The sequence below is a fragment of the Sarcophilus harrisii genome, chromosome 2 (genome assembly GCF_902635505.1).
Source record: "Sarcophilus harrisii chromosome 2, mSarHar1.11, whole genome shotgun sequence".
Classification (NCBI taxonomy): Eukaryota; Metazoa; Chordata; class Mammalia; order Dasyuromorphia; family Dasyuridae; genus Sarcophilus; species Sarcophilus harrisii.
In genome coordinates this window covers 643,001,393-643,016,221 of record NC_045427.1, presented here as the reverse complement: position 1 = coordinate 643,016,221, position 14,829 = coordinate 643,001,393, and the positions used below count along the sequence as shown (strand labels likewise).

At 47.5% G+C, this 14,829-nt stretch overlaps 1 protein-coding gene across 1 annotated transcript in view; it reads right to left on the bottom strand.

Annotated features, from left to right (window-relative positions):
• The window catches only part of SLC16A9 (solute carrier family 16 member 9), a 39,981-nt gene extending 35,733 nt beyond the window's left edge, over positions 1 to 4,248 (bottom strand). Inside the window, exon 1 of the mRNA XM_031956947.1 lies at positions 3,956 to 4,248. The gene's annotated coding sequence lies outside the window, so the exon portion shown is untranslated. The remainder of the gene's footprint in view (positions 1 to 3,955) is intronic.
• Between the last annotated feature and the right edge of the window lie 10,581 nt (positions 4,249 to 14,829).

Below are 14,829 nucleotides of genomic sequence, written 5' to 3'. Positions count from 1 at the left end.
GCTTAAATCCCAGTCACTCCAATTTTTTCCCACAAATATATATTCCCATGTCAATTTGAACCTTTTCCCTAATCCACATTGACAAAACAAGGCCTGCCCCTTGACCTCAGAGATCTCTCTGGACCTATCCTAGAGCATCATTTATTTATCAAAAAGTTTTCCCTGGGGAGAGTGCTACAATCTTTGAATATGTTGAAGGGGAAAAATTAGATTGGAGGAAGTAGGGTTTAAAATAGTTTCTGAGTGAGGTGATCATAAAATCCAACTGGTCATTTTACAGATGAGGAAATGGAGGCCCAAAGATGTTAAGTGACTTGATAAAGATTCAATAGTGATTTATTAACAGAATCAGAACCAGAATCCAGGTCAGTTGCTTGTCCAGTGTTCCCACTGCCTTTCTTATTAAGCTCTGGAAAATGAAGTTTTCTCCTATCAGATCCTTTCCTGAACATAAAATTCCACTCCTACCCTATGCCTTTGCACAGACTACAATGCCCCCCAATACTCCTCTTGTCTACTGTATATCTCTTATTTCTATCTTTGGGGATCCCTAAGTCCTTCCAAGACTTCCAAGGCTTAGCTCAAATGCTTCCTCCTATAAGAGACCTTTCCTGTCACTGTCCCCACCAAGTTACTTCTCTCCCAAGGCTCCTGAAAACTGCATATTCTTTATTTTGTTGATTAATATCGCCTATAATATTAATATTATTAATTAACATATTATATTCATAAATTAATATAATAATAACATTAATAGTAATGTTAATTAATTATCTGTGTCCATGTTGCATCCTGCCCATGGAATGCAAATTCCTTAAGGGCAGGGACTTTCATTTTTTTATCCTCAATACCTCATTGAGTTCTTGTCACATACAGCAAGTGCTTAATAAGTGTATATATTGACTTTAACTGGATCTATAGAGAATAATGGGGAAAGTGAGCCACTAGAGAGAACACCAGATTTAAATACTGTCTACAGGACAGAAAATGGCCAAGTCAGAAAGCTCTGGCCACTGTTTCCTAGGGAACGACTTTCACCACTTTCCAGGCTTTCATTCACACTTACCTATATCCCATCAACCCTCTATCTCCTTCACAAATAAGTTCCACCATTGCCAGTTTCCTAGGACCTCTCTAACTCCGTTTACATTTCCTCAGCATTATCTAAAATGGGATGATCAGGGCTTTGCCTCAGGGCAAAAATATTTAGAGGATGCAGATAATCCCGGAAGAGCTGTTCTGTAGAAACAACTGAAAGTATCGCCTAATTAGCAAAAATAATTAAAATAGGAAGCTCCAGTGGCTTCCTCCCCTAAACAGGCACACCCCAGGAGCTCCTCCCCGGCTGGCTACATACACTCTGCTGTCTGCGGTGGACAACCCAGCAATGGCCTCATGGGATCTGGGCCACTCTTTCTCCTCCTTCCTCTGCTCATGTTTGGGCCATTGGCAGTGAGTGTAAAAATCACTAGTCATTGATTGCGGACCTACTCCCAGCGTAGAACTTTATTCTATGAGAGCGTGCAGGTCCAAGTCAAGAACCAGCAACGGTATGTGTGTGTCTGCCATCCCCTGACCAGCCTGGCTAAGTCTGGAGATGGATTAATCAAGGGGTGAGGAGCTTTCAGCTTTAGAGACTCCCAAGGATCTCTAACAAGGGATAGTTGAGTGTTTAACTCCCCAAAGCAAGAGCCAGAAATAGATCGTGGACCCACGATGACATTGGGAGAGGGAACTCCCAGATGAGCAAATTACTGCTACCATTGAAGGTCAGCAACTTCTCTGAGATCTAAGCAGAGAGGTGAAGGGGCTCGGGGGATGCTGAGGTGGATAGGACTCCCAGACAGCTTCCCTTTAAAATTTACTACTCCTCTCTGCTTGCTGTCACCTTGCTGCTGATCAGCCGACCCCAAGGTTAGTGTCATTCCTAATTTTGACATCTTTGAGGAGAGAGGGAGTCGCTGACATCCAGGCAACTGCAACGATCAAAAGACAATTTTCAGGGAGACTGAAAGAAGAAGGGCTGGAGAAGGGCTGGTTTGTTTTTTGTTTTAAAAATCTTGAATTTAAGTTACATATTACACTCACACTCCCAAGTGACTACTGGCCATTGGGAACTAGATGTTCCACAGAGGTTTAAAATCCCGGTCCCTCAAACTGAACCCATTAACACTGAGGGCGCGATGGAGCTCCTGGTGACCAGCTGAGATCTGGGGTATTCCTGAAGGGTAGGGGTGGGGGACAGTGCAAATGCACAGGGTGACAGGTGGAATGTCATGTTCAGGAAATGCACAGCAGGTCAGACTTATTTAATCAGAGAAAGTCCCTTTTGTTCAGACTCAATAAAGAAGACATACCAGGCTCCTCACTCACCTTCATCACAGGGATGCAATCTGGGGCCGGGCCTTGTTTAGAGCTTCCCAGTCCCTAATCTCACACTTGTTGGTGCAGGTTCTAAGCACCTCACACTACTGCACTCAGCTACCAAGTGATCTCTTCAAAGGACAGACCTGACTTGTCAGCTCCCCTACTCCACAAACTCCTGTGGCTCCCTATGACCAACCAGTATCAAATAGAAAATCCTCTATCATTCACCATCTGTCCCCCACACCACACACATCCCTTTCCAGGCTTCTTGCAGCTTTCCCATCCTCTGTCCTCTGAGATATAGAGCCACTGGCTTCCCTGCTCCACTCCATCTTCCAGATCAGGGAGCTCTGCAGCACCGGTCCCCTTTGGCCGGAGTGCCTCTTCACCTCCTGGTCCTGGCTTGCCCGATTCCCGTTCAGACAGCTGAACTTTTTCAGGCGGCCCTGCCCTTCAGCCCTCCAGCACCTTCTCTCCGATATAGCTCCCCTTTACCCCGAGGAGATCACACACAGACATAGCTGTCCTCGGTGCTTAGCTCAATGCCGGGCCCACGGTAGGTGCTTAATAAATGCCTGTGGGGCCCGCTTTCTTTGCCCCCGTCTCCCACCTTCCCCCGGCGGCTTTTCTTTAAATCTTATTGTACGTGGTGGGGACAGGGGCTGCCTCAGTTTCACCAGCAGTCAGTCTTCAGAGCATCGCTTTGCACTGGGCAGTGGCGTTACCCGGGAGCTTTTTTTTTTTTTTAACTTTCAGGTCCAAGAAGTGTCTCATACCCACTTTCTCTGGGGACCTCCGGGCCCGAAGCCAGGGCTCCCCACGGCGAGCCCCAAACCGAAGGAATCAAAGCCCCCTTCCCCGGACCCGCGGCTCGCCCCCGCCGCCTGCCCGAGTTTCCATAGCGAACGCCAAACTCTCCCGCGAGCTCCCCGGCAGCCGAGGGCGCAGGTTGGGCCAGGTGGAGCCGAACCCGGCCGGGGCCGCTGAAGCCCGGCCCGCCTCGGCCTGCAGCCCCCTCCCCAGCGCTGCCCCGCGGCCGCCGCCTCCTGCCCAGCCTCCGGCCGGGAGGGAGCCGCCGTCCCGGACCCCGCTGCCCGAGGGCCCGAGCCGGCTCCCGCGGCTCCTCCTCGGCCCTGCCCCGCAGCCCGGGGGGCGCAGGGAGGCCTCGCTCCCCACCTCGGTCCTGCGTGGGACACAACTTTCCCAACGAGACCACCTGGAAGTGCCCGAAGCGCCCCCGAGCTCTGCGAGCTACCCGCCGAGTGCCAGGCCCGGGGCCCCTCTCTTACTGTGGGCAAGGGTTGAGAGCACCCCCCAAAATTAGGCGCGCGCGCCAGCCCCCCCACGAACATCTGCACACTCGCTCTCCCACGCCCCCCTCCCCCAGACACCCCCATCCCCATCCCCAGCGACAGAGCTGGGAGCCAGTTCCAAGCTGCTCGGAGGCCGGTGACAGCCTCCCCCCAACCCCCCACTCCGCTCCGGCTCGGAGCCCCCGCGCGTCCGAGTCAGTGCGGGCAGGAAGTCCGGCGGGAGAGTGGCCGTGAGCCCGTGCCCCCCCGCCGCTCTCCGGCTCCAGCCCCTTTACCTGGCGGGGCTGCGGCGCCGGGGTCCTGCTCCGGGAGCAGGGGGCGCAGCGAGCCCGGGCGGCGCGGGGACGGCGGCGGCCGCCCGTCGGTCAGTCCGCAGGCTCGTTGGTCTCTCGCACTGGTGGCCCCGGGGCCCAGGGTGCAGCTATTTATCTCTGCGGCCGCCGCCGCCGCCGCCGCCGCCGCGGGGGGATTGGGCAATGACCCGGCTCAAGCCGCGCAGCACCGGCCCGCAGGGGAGCCGCCGCCCTCCGGCCGGGCGGAGCGCTCAGCCCCCGGCGGCTGCCACATGGGACAGCAGGCCCCGCCCGCCCCCGTCGCCCCGGGGCGCCTCCCCCCTCCTCCTCTCCCTCCTCTTCCTCTCCCTCCTCCTCGCCTTCCTCCCCTCCTCCTCCTTCCCTTCCTCTCCTCCTCCTCCTCCTTCGCTCCCCCCACCCTCCTCTCCCCGCTCCTGCCGCCGGGGACGCTGCCGCTGCTCTCGGCCAAGTTCTTCCCCCCCGGCTCTCCCTCTCTCCTTTGCGGGGCACCGAGGCCGGTCTGAACTGGTTGTGGCAGAGCGGGCGGCGGGGGAAGAAGGCAGAGGAGAAGAAGGAGGCCGCGGAGGCGGCGAGGGCTGGCAGCGGGGGCCCCTCGCTCGCTGGTCTCCCCGCCGGGCGCCTAGGGCCGGGGCCAGACGGAGGGAGGCCGGCCGTGGAGTCTGGGGCTCCAGGCCCCACCGGGGAGGGAGCCAGCTCTCCCGGGTAACCCGGTCGGCTGCGAGGGGAGCAGAGCTCCTGGGGAGTTAGGTTCCCGTGCCGCCGCTGACACTCCCTGGCACCCTTGGGATCCCAACTTTTGTGAGCCTCAGTTTCCTCATCTATAAAATAGGAGACACGTCGGCTGTAGTACGTAGCCAGAGCTGTCCTGAGAGTTGAAGGATGTAAGGAGACGGTGCACATTTTCATTTGATTTATCTTAAGTTACTTTAGAAAAAGGAAAAGGAGAGACTTAAATGTCAAGAGAGGACTGATGATATCGAGCCCCCCCCCCCATCCCCCAGCCCAGGGTGCGTTTCCAAACACAAGCTGTGTGACCCCGGGGGAAATGACAACTTCTCTGGGTCCAGGCAACTCTTTGAACCTAAAAACCGATGTGGAAGCGCTGATATGCGCTGCCAGGCTCCTGTCTGCAAGGCAGGTCCCCTCAGGGAAGTGCCTCTGGTTATGGGCCAGAGCTCTAAGGATTCTTACAAGTCCCAAGTCAGTGGAACTGAGGAGACCATGGTTATCTGCTTTTGCCTGGTGCAGTAGGATTGACTTTATGGGCCACAACTTGAAACAACGGAGGAGACAATGGTTAAATCTAGTTGAGCATCGATTTCATCCTCCAACAAATAATGGTTTCCTAGGGATATAATGACGGGTCTGTACTCAGTGTGGGGCATATAAGCTAGGAGCCTCAGCCAGGATTCAGCTGGGGAGAGTCAGAAGCCAGAGAAGGCAGGTGGGAGCTCAAGCTCTCGGAACCAAGGAGAGAGACGGCAGGCCTCCAGAAAACTAGCCGAGCCCCAAGTGAAGGAGACAGGACTTTCAAGGAGACAATAAAGGATTTGGACTTTAACCCCTGGCTGCTCGTGTGGTGATTACTCTGACTGAAAAGAAGGCTGCCTCCAGAGACCCCAAGAAAACCCAAAGGAGAACATTATATTTTAGAGAGAATACTACACCTAGGTGCCAGGCCATTCGAAGCACCGAGGGTACCAAAAAGGGCAAATGCATTCCCTGCTCTGTGTGTGTCTCTATCTCTGGCTCTTCCTGTGTGTCTGTCTTTGTGCCTCTGTCTGTCTCTGCCTGTGTCCTCTGCACCTCTCCCTCCCTGCCTCCTTCTCTCTCCCTCTCCCTTTCCCTCCCCCTCTTCCTCTTCTTCTCCCTTTTCCCCCTCTCCCTCTGCCTTGCCCTTTTTCCCTCTCCCTCTCCTTTTCCTTCTTCTTCTCCCTCTCCCTCTCCCCACCTCTCTCTCCTCTCTTTCTCCCTCCCCAATCCGATGGAGATTGCAAGTTCCCTATTCCAAAGAAATCCGAAATCCAGCTGTCATCCCTACCCTCACCCCCCAGCAGACAGTAATGTCATCCATTACAAAGTAGCCCAACTTTGTCAGCTTATTATTCTTTAAAAAGATGAGCTCACATCCACATCCTGCAAGGAGGTCTCAGAGTTTGGAGAATCATCATCTGCCACCGTGCCCTCATTTCACAGAAGGAGGAGACTAAGTCATACAGCTAAGAAGTGCAGAAGTTGGGGTTTAGAGCCCAGGCTTTCACATTGGGTAGAATGGGGTGAGTATTGGTTCAGAATGATGATTTACTGGAGTTGAGGAAGTCCTTCCCAGAGACAGAAATCGGGATTCTGTCTCTAAGAGATTCCAGCCAGAAATGGTAGCGTCCCAAAGTGCTTCCCTGCAAACAGTGCAGAGAAGTGGGTGATGAAAATGTTGGGTTCGTTTTATCAAGGACAAAAGGGAAGTGGAAGCCTTTGACTCCAGGTATGGCCCCTATTCAGGGGGCTGCCTGGATGCCAAGGTGGTCTGAATCACAGACTTTAGAATGGAGGGGCCAAGGGCCGGTGGTGGTCTTTGGGTTGGGATAGAATAAAACTAGGGAGCCAAGGTGGGACTCGGAGGCATAGTGGGAGTGCAGAAGAGGAAGCCAAGGTCACTTCATGTCTCTCCTGTTTATAAGTGTCCTCCCTATTGTCCTGACTCTGCCTGCCTGTCCAGTCCCTGTCCAAAATGTCACAACTCACAGAGCTGGTCTTTATGACCTGTCCCCTCCTTAAATCCTAAAGAAATGGATCTGGAAAGGGTCCCAGTAATCATCTGGCTCAACACTTTCCTATTTTACAGGTTGAACTGAGGTCCAAAAAAGAGAAGTGTTGGAACCCAGAGTGAAACTAGTTTCAGGAAGTCATGGGAGCCCCCGGAGAACAAGGAGCAGTCTCTGGTCAAATGGAAGTCAGTGCTTTAGTAAGGCACAGAAGGCAAGGCAGAAGAAGGTTTTCAATCTCATGTGGTCAGGGCAGTTGTAAAGGCTGTAAAAGTTGAAAGTAGCCAGGACTGGGGAAAAGGGGAGAGGCTCCTGTGTGAGGAAGTGAGAGTGATTACAGAAGCATGCTTATTTATTCAGGGATTCAAGGTTCAAGAGTCATCTTGCTCACCACCTGATTTTTTTTTTTACTTATAGTTTTTTATTTACAAGTTATATGCATGGGTAATTTTACAGCATTGACAATTGCCAAACTTTTTGTTCCAGTTTTTCCCCTCCTTCCCCCCATGCCCTCCCCCCGATGGCAGGTTGAACAATGCATGTTAAATATGTTAAAGTATAAATTAGATACAATATAAGTATACATGTCCAACCATTATTTTGCTGTACAGAAAGAATCGGACTCTGAAATAGTGTACAATTAGCCTGTGAAGGAAATCCAAAATGCAGGCGGACAAAAATAGAGGGAATTCTATGGAGTGGTTCATAGTCATCTCCCAGAGTTCTTTCGCTGGGTGTAGCTGGTTCAGTTCATTACTGCTCTATTGGAGCTGATTTGGTTCATGTCATTGCTGAGGATGGCCAGGTCCATCAGAATTGATCATCATATAGTATTGTTATTGAAGTATATAATGATCTCCTGGTCCTGCTCACTTCCCTCAGCATCAGTTCATGTAAGTCTCTCCAGGCCTTTCTGAAATCCTCCTGTTGGTCATTTCTTACAGAACAATAATATTCCATAATATTCATATACCACAATTTATTCAGCCATTCTCCAATCAATGGGCATCCACTCAGTTTCCAGTTTCTGGCCACTACAAACAGGGCTGCCACAAACATTAATGCACATACAGGTCCCTTTCCCTTCTTTAACATCTCTTTGGGATATAAGCCCAATAGAAACACTGCTCACCTTCTAATTTTTAAAGGGGAAAAAATGGAGCTCTAGAAAGGAGAACGGTCTTGTCCTGGTGAAACCCAAGATTTGAACTCGAGCCTCTCTCTGCCTCCAGAGGTCTTCCTCTAGAGCTACCATGCCCTTTCCCCTTCTCCCTCCCCCAAATTTTTTCAAGGGAAAAAAATTGCCAACTTGAGCATTTGTTAAGTAACCTTGTCAGTGACTTAAGGGGAGTTTTTGATTACTTACTACCCAGTAAAACAGCTCAGTGGACACTGTCTCTCCTTTGTCCTCAAAGAAGACGCTGACCTCAGGGAGGTGACACCATGACATGTGAGTGAATTTAGAGTGAAGTGAGGGAGGGCTGTGCAAGGTCACCTGCCTCACTTTCCCCTCCAGAGCCATCTGGGTTCAGGGACAAGATATAAATCAGGATGACTGAAGATGACTCTGGTTAGTGGGATTGGTGGATTGATGGTTTAGAGGAAAACCTGGGCTCAGATCTCATTCCCTGCACTTATTCTCCGTGCAAACATGGACAAGTCTTTCAAACGAGGGCCTTGTACCAAATGGTCTCTATCATGTCTACCTCTAGAACTAGCCTCTAGAAAGTTTCTTTTAAAGGGAGGCAATATTTAGACACAGAAGATACAATAGCATCAAGATACAGGAACCATTTATTGAGCACCTACTGCCTACCAAGCTCCACGCTGCTGACTAAAAGAGATAGAAAGTTAAGATAAAGCAAGCTCTCATAGCTAACAATTGAGTGCTAACTCAGATATTGGGGTTACACAGTATTCCGTGAAAAGAGGGGAACAGAAGATGTATTTAGGGTGAAAATATCACTAGCAATTAGGTCAATTAGGTACTAGAAAAACACAAGGCCTTGCAAAATCTAGATGCAAAGTCTAGATGAGATCAGGGCCCTGCCTTCAAGGAGTTTACAATCTAGTGTGATAATGGGCTGATTGAGACACCTCCAAGTATTTAATGGGGGGATTAAATACCACCCCAGCTAAGTTATACAACATTACATGTTAGTGCAGTAGAGGCACAAAGCTAAGTGCTGAGGTATGATGGAAGGAACACTGACTCCACAGAGAAGAGGATCTGGGCTTAAAACCTGCCCCTGATATTTACAACCTGTGTGATCTTGAGCAAATCCCAAAACTCCTTAGGTCTCATTTTCTTATCTGTAAAAAGAGGAGATAAGACCCCATAGCCTCTGGAGATTCTATTTCTATACCAGGTGGGGAGTGAGGGCAATGGCTATTTCTGGATGAGGACAGAGGAACCTGGGAGAGCTTCCCGGAGGTGGTATTTTAATTGACCTTTAATGGATGAGAAGAAATCTCAGAATCCCAGGATTGAAAAGATCTTAGGAGCTATCTAGCAAACACATACTTAGCTCAAGAATCCTTTTTACAACTGATACAACCAGGGAAGCTTTAGTTTTTTGCCCCAACTTGCTCAACTTTTCTTACAGCTCTTCAGGTTTCCCACAAGCTTGTGCTGAGCTGGCTCTCCCCACTTACTCTAGGACTCAGTTTTTCCATCTCTAAAAGGAACTAGACTAGATGATATTTATGGTTGCTTATAGTTTGAAATCTTATAAAGTATTGGGGGCAGGGAAGACGAATACAGTGAGACCAATAAAGACCAATGGGTGGAGAACCCATTCTGCTTTTGTGTGTATATATATATGTGTGTGTGTGTGTGTGTATTGTATATGTGTATATTGTATATATAGTATATATATAATGTATATGTAGATAAATGTATATATTGTATATATGTGTGTGTATATTGTATATATAATGTATATGTATATATATATAATATATATGTATATATAATGATTTACTCCATCTACAATTTTCATATTTTATTCTATTCCTTTCCTCTGTGGCCATACAGAATAAAACTCACTTCTCTACCATATGAATACTCAAAGATAAGCGATCCCGTTCCCCATAAACCTCATCCAAGGCTTTTTTCCATCTCTAGTCCCTCCCAGCAGATCTCATATAATAATAGATTTGCTATCCTGTGGGCACTTTCCAAGTAATCACTCTCTTTCATATATGAGGAAGCTAGGGAAGGAGAATTAGCCAGGCAAAGCTGACAGCCCCAGATTAGGGATTTACAGGGAAGGTAGCAGAAATACCATCAGTCTGGTAGGATCTTGAGCAAAAGTCACAACTTTCTGAGCCTCTATTTTCTCATCTGTAAAATGGAGACAGTCCTTCCCCTTACTACATCTAATGGTTGTTGTGATAGTCAAAAGAAATAATGATTATGTGAATGGGCTTGAAATTGCCAAGTTTTATCTGAATATGTTTTAGTTACATTATGGAATTAGGGAGGTAAGGATCACCCTTCATGTTTAAGCCATTTCCTTCTCCTTAATCCCATATCCATGTTCTTTCTTCCACCCTGGTCCATTTTGATGAAATATTGTTGGGTTTCCATCCCCTCCTAGAGAACAAGAGTCCCCTGTTTGTTTCATTCAAGAGAGGAAGGTAACTGAAGGAAGTGGAGCAAGTGGAGCAAGGCTGTCCTGACTTCCTTCCATGTGTCTATGGCTCTGCCTTTCACTTGATCTCCCACCTTTGAAGCTTCCGGCTTATTTTTGGCCACCATTGATCTTGCCCATCATGTCTCCAAGCTACGGAGTCTTATCAGTTCCGCCTCTGTGATACCTTTTGTCCCCTCTGCCCCCTGCCATCACCCTAGTCCCACTCTCAGTGTCACCCAATGCAGATTCTCCCAACAGCCTCCTAGCTTTCCTAAGCTCTCTGAGGAGCCAGATGGCGCTGTAGAAAAAGTCTAGGACTAGGTGTTTATAGACCTGAATTCAAATTCTACTTTAAATGCCTCTTAGTTGTATAATCCTATCCTCAGCCTGTAAAATAACAACATGATAATACAATGATAACCTCAATTGTAAAATAGAGATAATCATAGTATCTAGCTCATGGGTCATTATAAGAATCAAATGAGATCCTCTATGAAAGTGCTTTGTAAATCTTTAAATGATGTGTGTTCTTGTTTTTGTCATTTGTACCTTTAGCCAAGAGCCAGAACAATTTTCTTTCATTGAGGTCTAGTTCTGTTACTCCTGCTCACAAATCTTCCGTGTCTCCCTATTGCTTCCCCATGAATTTCAGCCTTCTTTGTCTGACATTCAGGGTTTTCCAGTCTGGCTTAGCCTACTTTTCCAGGTTTCTTTCATATTGCTCCCCTTTCTGCCCGGTACGGTGTTCACGGAGAATCACGGCCTTTCCTCTACCCCTGAAAATTCTCTGTGCTCTATGGGTCTTTGCTTAGACTAGTTTCTATAATTAGAAGGTCTTTTCTCTCCCTCTCTCCAGTGGCTGAATTCTTACCTCGCCTTTAAAGTCCTAGTCAAAGGCCATCTATTCCAAGAAGCCTTCCCTGATTCTCTGTTCTCTGTTTCTGCCCTACCTTACCCTTCACTAATTCACTCGTCATGTATTATTGTGTTCTATCAATAGCTGTATGAGTGGTTCCCTGCAAACAAGGAGATACGGGTTGAAATCCTGGCTTGGTCACTTTCTAGTTGTATGCTCTCATGCTCTCTGTGCCTCAGGCTTCTCATCTGTATAACAGGTAGATTCACACTAATAGTTTCCATCTCAAAGGGTCAAATGAAGTCATGTGGGGAAAGCAGATTTCCAGATGGGCTGCACATATTATCTCCCTGCTGGACAGTAAACCCTCGGATGGCAGGGACCCTGTTTTAACTGACCTTTGCATCTCCCCAGATAACAGCACAGTGCTGGGCATATGTAGACACTTACTAAGTGCTCAATGGATGGATGAAATGCGAAGGATTGCTGGGAAACAAATAGCCCTTATGATGCTGGGGGAAAATCTTTAGAAGCAATGTTGCCAATGGCAACAGTGAAGTCACTCCCTAGATTTACCTGCTCATATTTTCTGCACAGGTACCTTTCTGTACCCCAGGTATTCATGATTCCATGCTGAGAAACACCCAAAGAACTGGCCAGTCTCAGTCTCTTTGGTTCCCTTAATATTTAATTCAGTAACTTAGAGATCAGCGATAATGATTATGGAAAGAAAGCTTATTTCTTGGCTGAACACTTCTGAAATCACCTGCTGAGAAGCTGATTTTCAAGAGAGGCTCAGAGAATCCTGGGAGAGCAGTTGGAGGATGGGACTTCCACTTCTGGAGGTATTTCTTACCTATGCGGCAGGACAAGGAACTAGACCTCATTAAGTCTCAGTTTCCTCATTGGAAAAATAAGGCAACTGAACAAGATCAGCTCTAAAATCCCTCATGGCACTAGATTTGGGGATTTAGTCCCATCTCCATCCTGACCTCTGCACAGTCTGTCCCCAAGTCACTCCCTTCTCACTGCCACTTCTAGGAATCCATAAATTTCTGCAAGCCTTCTCTAACCCATTTCTCTCATTTATCAGATGAGGAAATGGTGGTAAATAGTTTGAGGGTAAATGGCAGAGCAAATTGGATCCAAATCCAGAGCTCATTCGATGTCATAATGTTTTCTTCCCTCAAAAAGCTGAATAAATAAGAACCTTTGGAAAAGGGGAGTTAATCTGGGAGGAGGACAGGGAAATGGGATGGGGGGACTGGAATCAGGAAGACATGAGTTCAAATCTGGCCTCGGATACTTATTAACTGTAGACCCTGGAAAAATCACTGTACCCTGTCTGCCTCAATTTTCTTGTCTGCAAAATGAGCTGGAGAAGCAAATCCTTGCCAAGAAAACGCCAAATGAGGTCAGGAATCTAAGGGACAACTCAGTTTTCCAGAACATCTGGTAGAATGAACGGGCTCCTTTTTGGTGTTTCATGAGTGTTCCCAGCTCTTTGAAAGCACAATATTTTCTTTAAGCATCTTGCGAGCCCCTTTAGCTCAGCTGCTTGCCTTTAGTTGAGGAAATTGAACTGCCCAAGTGCAGGCCACAAAAACGCGTCACCAAGAGGCAGACAGTCCACACTGCCAGTCTCCGAGGTTTGGGTCCATTGCTTCTCCTACTGACCCAGACTTTCATCCCCAGCTTATTATTCTCACCATGTGTTTCTTCTCTTTTGTACATGTCGTTCTTCCTTTGGTGATGAATGCCAGCAAAGCTATTCCCCTGTACTTTGAAGTTATACGAGACCACTGGACTAGTTATACTAGACCAGGGCTTTGAATCTTTCCAGTGGCTATTCTTAAAGATCTCCAACCATTCTTCGGGCCCTTATCTTAAAAAAAAAAATATGGAGAGTCTAGACTTGTAATTTTAATGACTTGGAAGGACTTGTAGTGTAGATATTCCCTCCAGGGACTTATGTAGGCAATTCCTGTTCAACATAATCTTCAGGAATATCCTGGGGCATTAAGAGATTGGGTTACCCAATCAGTGGGTATCAGATTTCTGAGTTTTTCCTGGCTCTAAGCTATCTTCATCTACAATACCATACTGTTGTATATACATCATTATCTCCATTTTTACAAATGAGGAAATTGAGGCTGAAGTTGCTTAAGTGATTCGTCCATGCTCATACAGCTAATGGTTCTGAAATTCAAATTCTATTGTCTGCCACTTACTATCTGTATGACCTGTGGTAATCTCTCTACAACTTACTTTCCTCTTTTGTGAAATGAAGGGGTTGGAACCCCCAAGTTTAGAAGTAGAATTTGAATCTAGGTCCCTTGTGGGGAGCCAGCACTAATCTACAGCCACATAAGGCCAACCTTGAATAGGTTGAATCTCCTAATCACCTCATACCAAAGATTTCCTGAATAGGAATCTCCTAATCACATCCTAACTTTGAATAGGCAGATATCTAGGCATCCTCTAATCATATCATAGAGCTTCCTGCCACCAGAAACATCTGAGCAGCTCATCCTTGGGCGGGATACCAACCCTTTGTCTAGGACCCCCACCCTGTACTGTGTTTGAACAACCCTGCCTTCTTTTCTACTGCTATATATATCTGTACTATTGCACTAAAATTAAATTTTAAATTTAATTTGAAATTAAATTAATTTCATTAAAATTAAATGAAGGCTTAAAATGAGGCCTGATCAAATGTATTTGTCTTGCCTCCATTTTGCGCATCCCCTCTCTCTTGCCCTTATCTCTTTTCTTCCAGGGTCCACACACTCTGCCCACACTGCACACACTGGGCCGAGGCAGTCCCTCTAATCAGAGGGTCAGCTGCCTCTACTACTATACCACATCGCTTCTTACTACTCTCAGACTCACAGATTTAAAGGCAGAAGGGACTCTGGAAGTCATGTAATCCTTCCCAGAGGAGAAGCAGTATGGTTTGTTAGCTCTGTAATCAGGAAAATCTGGATTCAAATCTTACCTCTGAACTCTAGCTAGCTATGTGATTCTGACCAAGTATTTTTAATGTCACTGTGCCTCAGGTCTCTTCTCTGCTTGGGACTTCTCAACGATGTCAATAATGGGCTGTAATCTGCAGCAGGAGAAATAAATCCCCCTCTGAAAGTTTCCCAAACTGTCTCCCCAGCTCTGATACCACTTCTGCTTTAACCAAAACCCACTCTTCGACATCCCATGGTACAATTCCATCAATGGACATTCAGGACTGCCCTGAATGTGGGATATCTCCTATAAAAAATGGCCCACCTTTATCTGACACTTTATCTGATCTTAATCTGACCCTTGCAAGTTATATTCCTTGTGGTAACCCCCTGCAGCCACAGTCCCTGGGCCTTTCTAATAACTCCTCTTCCCCTAGTAGCAATTTGCAGATAGTAGGCACTCAGGAGCAATTTCTAGATAAGTCGTCCAGGAGTCCAGAGGTGCAGATCTCTTCCTGTGTCTGCCACATAGCCTTGTGTCCTGAAGTCATTGCTCTATGCCCACCATGTCCATGACTCGAATATATTTTGTTTCTTGGCTCATCATCAGAGTTGCTAGTTT